The 7076-nt window shown below is 44.5% G+C and overlaps 1 long non-coding RNA gene across 1 annotated transcript; it reads right to left on the bottom strand.

The window, feature by feature from the left end:
• Positions 1-278: 278 nt before the first annotated feature.
• LOC119494628 lies at positions 279-1903 on the bottom strand. The gene is made up of 2 exons (XR_005208257.1): positions 1386-1903; positions 279-511 (listed from the first exon to the last, which is right to left on the bottom strand). It is a non-coding gene; the product is annotated as an uncharacterized LOC119494628 (long non-coding RNA).
• Between the last annotated feature and the right edge of the window lie 5173 nt (positions 1904-7076).

The raw sequence follows: 7076 nt of genomic DNA, 5'->3' as shown, positions 1-7076 counted from the left end.
GTGTGTGTGTGTGTGAGAATGTGCACCTGCGTGTGTGTGAATGTGTGTTAAGTGCACACGGGCGGGAACATGTTCGTGCACCAGCCAAGATTTCCCTTTCTTACACATGGAGCGGAGCTGCTTTAAGCAGCCAGAATAACGCTGCAATTTCTATACTCTCATCCGCACGGTACAATTTGTTCCAAAGCACTTGCCTTGCTGTACAAATCACAGCCAGGCAGCCAACTATAGCTAGCTCGGTCTATTACCATCAGCAGGCCAACTGCCAGGAGAAGAAACACATCCAACAGTTTTAATACCTTGTTTTCACACAAGCAATTTTTCACTCCAGCTTATAAAAGCCAAATGACAATAACAATAGCATGTACAAGAAAACCAGCCTTTTTTTTTGGTGTAAAGTCTTCTGAAAGCTGGTGTTATTGCAGCAGGCCGATGGTCCCTGTTGTTCCCCCACCCTCTTCGTCCTCTTGTGGTTTTGGCACGGGACGCGTGCGGTCTGGGCAGGGTGAGACTGGATAGATAGAGCATGGTCACGGTTAGATGTTTTAATGTCGCCTGTCTGCACTGTACAATGTGAACACAATGCTCCGTCCAGTTTTGCTTTTGTGCGAAAAATGCCACACATTCCTAATCACACCTTTTTGCTTCAGGATTCTTGCACACTGAATGTCTGAGAGTTGGATTGTTTTCCTCCCCGCAGTGGGCAACGATGGAAATTGCTGAAAAGCGTCAGGTTAGTGTGATTACTTTCCCCTCATCTCTCTGGTCCATTTATCTCCGAGGTGCTCCGAAGCAGTAATGTATTTTAATGCACCTCTACATGATAAAAGTTGACCGGCTGCTGCTACATGTGCCACGCTTGAGTATTCATCCCCCCTACATTTCGAAGCCTTCTTATGCGCCACTGGGCCTTGTGGCATTAAACATTCAAGAGAAACAAATGAAAGGCTTTCTTAAAAGCTCTAACCAATAGGCTTTTACAAGCCTACCAGGCTGCATTCGAATAAAAACCAAGACTAAAGTGGTCTAGACGGCAGGAAATCCAACTTTGAAAGAATACAACAACTGAAGTTAAATGTTTTCCCCTTTGGTGGCGGTGAATGCATTGTAGTGGACCATATAGCCTATATATACTCATTTGGTTTATTGCTTACAGAAATTGAATTGGTGCCACAGAGATGCAATATTCAGATCTTAAGGGGCCTGGTGGAGAGTGGCTGGTCGGCCATAAAGACAGATGAGAGTTTGTGGAGCTTTTGATGAACGGTGATGTATCATCACATACTTTAACTGTCTCCCACGCTCAGGATCAACTCCAATTATCCCAAACAGGGGACACTGACAAATTTCACCAGGGAAATGTGGGAAAATATGAAATTCCTCACTGGTTTCGGTTCAGAAATGACATTAGTGTTGGACAACAGTATCCAGAGGTGTCTCTCCATCTGTCTGTCTGTCTGTCTTTTTCCGCCTGGTGTCCTCTAGGTGTCACCAGAGACGTTCATGGACCAGATGAGGCTGACTTATCTTGGAGTGTGTGTGTTCAAAGTGCGTCCACGCGTGCGTGAAAAAGTGAAGCTGCAGCTTCTCCTCCTGTGTGCGCTGACAGCCTCAATCCAGTTGCCGTGGTGATATCCTCTCCCAGGTGCATCAGTCACATTCACACAAACACACTCTCTGTCTCTCTCTCCTTCTCTCAGACACACAAAGGGGACACACACCTCTGTCTCTCAGGAGTCGGCTCCACTTCCTCACATGCCTCGACACCCACAGCTGGCTGTTTGTGCCCTTCCCTCCAGTAGCTTAGACAACCATCATTAACACCAGTGTCCCTGTGCTGCTAGTGTTAGCTCCTCCGTGTCACTCTCTCTCCCTGCGCCGTGGCTACACCGTGCACCCTGCTTTTCCGCAGGTGTCCAACCCATCCCCAACCCCCCCCCCCCCACCCACCACACACACACACACCCACCGCGCACTCGCTAATGAGAGTGAAAATGAGAACAATGGGGAGAGGAGCGCGGGGCCCGCCAGCTCATCTGGGCTCCGTTGATCTTGTTAATTGCGTCCGTGGACGCGCTCCGCTCCCTTTGAAGTGTGTCTGAAGAGCCCGCTTCAGAGACTGGCAATTACCGCACATCATGTAATTGCTGCAAGACAGGCAGCCATATGAGAGAACTCATGTTACTGTATGTGTGCGTCGAAGTGTGTGAGCAGGCCTCGACAATGTGTGCGCGTGAGAGAGAGAGAGAGAGAGGAAGAAAAGAGTGTGATGATGGTGATGCCTTCCAAGGTGTTGTAACAGCATGTCAAGTAATGTCCTGTCAAACCACAACACCTTCAGAACAAAATCTTAACAGCTTTGATGCTGCATTTTGTAAAATGCCTATTTACCACTTTGTTAAAAATCAATTTGCGCAGATCAAAAGATTCTTTTTCTTCTCCTTTGGAATTCAATTAATCTGTTTATTCTCGCAAAGTACCATTGCTGTGGTTTCAAGAGGAGGCGTCCATGGCCTGTTTACATCCTCCACTTCTGCATATAAATGTTTCGAGGTCAGTGGAGCTTTGTGATTCTTTGTGGCGAGAGGGTTGCGTCTCTTCAAAGACCACGTAAAGTCCCCTTTTATTGGTTCCATCCCTTGCCTTTGTAGACTGAAACATGCAAAGTTTGCTGCAGTTTCCTACTGTCATGTTACACGTTTCCACAAACTATCCATGCAAGGTAGAGGCCGCATGCTTTCAGCACCGCTAAGATGCTTTTTACAAGGCAAGGAAGGGGAGTGCGAGAGGAAGTGGCGTAATAGCAGTGATCAGGATCTCAGCCCTAAGAGCAGATCTACTTTATACAGTAGCGAAGTATATGAGCTCTTAATGGTAAACAGCCTGATTATTAAGATGCTGCTGGAAGTATTGTGCATGAACGCGCAGCGAACTAGTGGAAGAGAAGTGGATGAATTGCCTTCCCCCATTTCACAATCAAATCATGGCTTTTCTCTGTAATTGCAGACTTTCTGTTTCCTGCTCTTGCACTTATCTGAAATTTATAACATTATTCTGTATTCCTATCTATCTATCTATCTATCTATCTATCTATCTATCTATCTATCTATCTATCTATCTATCTATCTATCTATCTATCTATCTATCTATCTATCTATCTATCTATCTATCCCTTTCAACCACTGATTCAATACTCTTTGCAGTAATGTATTTCAGAAGAAAAAGAGCCCACTGTTCTGTACAAAAGACCCAGCTGATAGACACTGCCAACCTGCTCCGAGCAGCGAAGCCTCTCACTCGCCCCCCTTTGCCATAAATCAGATAATGTAACAGTAGCACGCCGCTGTGCTTTATGAGAGATACAGATACAGCGAGGCAACCCCGTGCTCCCACTCCCACGTCTGAATACAATTGAAAGTGGTACAGATGAAATGCACCACTCGGGGCTAACTACAGCTGTAAGATAAATACTGTGCCACATACTGCTGTGGTGGCAGACAGGGATTTGTCTCTGTGTGATAGAGACCACGAGTGTGTACGCTATCAAATGCACACACGCACACCAGCATGTCTGTGTGTGTGGACCGTCATATATAGGCATGTGATGGAGGTTGTAACTGACAGAGGAACCTGGTCGTTCCTGCTGTAACATATTTACAAATATTGTTTTCCTCCTTTGCAGCAATAAAACTGTAGATCAGTGTACTACCATACACCTGTTATCTGCAATCAGATAAATTAAATATTTACAACGGGAAAATCCGCTAAAAAGAAGTAGTAGACTGTTTCCATCACTGCCGATCAGAGCTGAAGCTGATAGATACCCGTGACTACTTCAGAGTAATTTGTCCCAGGAATGAATGCTGATTGTAACCTTTCCCACTGAAGGCCAGATGTTAGTGCAACCCGATATCACACCAAAGCATGTAATAGACCCGCTGTTCCACCAGAGGAAAGCGTGTCAGTGACACGTTTTGCCTTGCCGAGGCGTGAATATTACATGCCTGTATGAAGGTGCAGTAGCCTACCAGCAGGGGGCAACAAAACACTCACTTAGGTTTAGGAAAAACATCATGGTTGGGCTTAAAGTAAGTAAACTAAGTAGAATATGTACGGAAACAACGTAACATCAGGTCGGAAAAAGTGTCAAAAACGTCACGACAAAACACGTGATAAATGTCACTAACGTAACTTGCAAAACAAAACACCGGTCTCATGGTTGAAAGTCCTGTGTTTGTTGGACCCTTCCACCTCAGCCCTCCCGCCCGCCATAAGCGTTCTTTCTCCTCTTTTTATTCTACGTCACTAGCTCCGAGCGGATGCATTTACATTGCAGTCAGTAAAGACTACATGGCGTACAAATGACACAAAAAGCAAGAAGAGCGTTCTTATTGCACACTTTGGCCTTGCGCAATATTCATTCACACGCCTTTTTGTGCAACCGGGCTGGTTAGTGGGTTGTTTGTCCAGTGCAAAAGGGGCTTAAGTGTCTACAGTCATGCTAGTGGCTCTGTGAGGCTGTACTCAGGCACATTGGTGCTTTCAGCTAAATGCTAGTACATCCCAGTTTACCATATTAGCATGCTAAAATTTGCTAATTAGCACTAAACACGAACCACAGCTGAGGTTGACAGGAATGTCATTATTTTTGCAGGTATTTGGTCATAAACCAAAGTATTGGAGAAATTTTGACCTGACGATGGCGCTAGAGGAAGACTTAATGGATCACAAAAGTTATTACATTATGGCAATCTACCCAATAGTTGTCGAGACATTTCACTCAAAACCATAAATGTCAATCTCATGCTGGCGCTTGAGGAAAAGTCAGTAGGCTCCATCCTCTGGGGACCCTGAATGTCTGCCCAACATTCCGACTTAATCCATCATTATTGAGATATTTCAGTCTGTACCAAAGTGGTGAACCTTACTGCTAGCATGGCTAAAAAGTCTATTTCTATGAGCAGAAAGTTTTGGTGCCAACCTGGGAGTGACATCAGCTCTAAATAAGGAAAGAAGACAGTGGACCTGGTTAATTATCAATAATACGAACACCTGGGTGTCATGATTGGTTATGAAATTTCACATACACAGCCCCAAGTTTTGAGAAGCTTTTTATAAAATCTAGGAAAAGGTTAGAGTCTAAACAATCAATGTATTTCATTAAATCTATCTTAATCAAAGTACAGTGTTACCCTCACATGTTTGACTTCAGAGGTGTGTCTCAAAACAAGCCTTGTCAGACAGCTCTAGAGGTATATTATGGTTATGTTATAGACAGTTTGCATACACGTTCCACCCCGAGCTGTGGTGTCATAATACATTTACTAGTCTATAAAACAGGCCGACAGACGACTGGAAAGAGCAGAGTGACTACTACTCAACACTACAGGAGATATTCTCTAAAGATACCTATAGAAACGTTATGCATTACATACAATATACTGTTGATGGGTTAACTATTTTTACTGTGTTGCAACATGCTGCATTATTATTTTACAAGTGGATGGACCAGCATAACATAATCTTAAAGCACGCACACACACACACACACACACACACACACACACACAAACACACCTAGTAAGAGGGCAAGGGAAAAAAAGGATTGTACTGAGGCAGCTTGCCGAAGGGCAGCCTGCCAAAAGAGTGGGAGAGAGAGAGAGAGAGAAAGAGAGACACACAGAGACAGAGAGAGAGAACAAGGGGGAAGAGAGAGAGAGAGGGCAGGAAAGTCCTTACATAGCCCACAGGAAGAGCTGTGTCAGGGCAGGAAGCTCCTTGTTTGGGCATGGAGGTTTCCTGGCCGCCTAGAAGACTGACATTTCCTCTACTGGTTGGCTTCTGGAGAGGGGATCACATGAAGGCTTGAGGGAGGCTGCAGAGGTGGTGGTGGGCCGCCGGCCGGGATGGGCTGGGCCCGCTCTCTGGTTTCAGCTCCAGCGCTCCCTCCCTCTGTTCTGCTCCGCTCTCTGTACAGCCGGCAGCTACTGGCTTATTGCTGTAGCAGTCACTTCACAGGCCAGCGTTTATTCTCTGCACCAGTGACATACAGTCTACCACTGTGCAGTCTGTAATGTAACATGGCACATGTTGCTCTATTAGCATAGTGATGTATTACAGGGGGCTGGGAAAGCACGGTGAACATGTGGCTGCATCTGCATGTAACGATGTATAACTATGACAGCTGTGACTTTCATGTGTATTCAAGATTTAGTCTGTTTTGGCCAATTAAGACGTTTTAGCCACACAAGCGGCGTGGCTCTATGTCGGTCTGTTGGACCACTGCTTTGGTCCAGACTGAAATATCTCAACAACTGTCGGATGGATTGCCTTCAAATTTGATACATGTATTCATGGTTCCCAGAGGATGAATCCTAATGACTTTGGTGATCCTCTGACTTTTCCTCTCTATAAAATATAAAAGATCCAAACGTTTCCTCGTCACGATTCCACGTCAGCTCATGTCCGTACGGCGATCCTTGCGGAAAGTATAACCAAAGTTTAAGTAGCTACAGCCTGACAGAGCTACAAACAGGACTTTAGACTCTTTGTCTTACTCAACATTGAGTTAAACAATTTTTTTTGTGTCTGCTACAGCATACACATTTGCTCTGTAAATCACTTATGTTCTAATTTTTTTTTTTTAAATGAAAAAGCGAGGAATATATATTTTATATTTATTGGTTTCATGATGGTGCCCCCCTAGTTTTGCATTAATTTGTGGGAATACCGTTTACACCAAGCCGCCAGGAAGAGTGCCAGGCTTTGGAGCAAATTTTCGAAGCAGGCAGCAACCTCCAGGTCTGAAAAGTGAATCCAATGCTGAAGTGTCTTAAACTTGCATTCTTTCTAATAGCCAGCAGGGGGCGACTCCTCTGGTTGCTAAAAGAAGTCTGATTGTATAGAAGTCTATGAGAAAATGACCCTACTTCTCACTTGCTTTATTACCTCAGTAAACATTATAAACATGAGTTTATGATCTCAATCGCTAGTTTCAAGTTTTCATCAATACATCATGATGTTCATTTATTTAATTTGGTCCCATTTAGAATCAAATAGACCATAAAGCACGGTAT

This window comes from Sebastes umbrosus, chromosome 9 (assembly GCF_015220745.1).
Source record: "Sebastes umbrosus isolate fSebUmb1 chromosome 9, fSebUmb1.pri, whole genome shotgun sequence".
Taxonomy (NCBI): domain Eukaryota; kingdom Metazoa; phylum Chordata; class Actinopteri; order Perciformes; family Sebastidae; genus Sebastes; species Sebastes umbrosus.
Note: the sequence above shows the minus strand (reverse complement) of the source record. Positions and strands in the feature narration are given on the sequence as shown.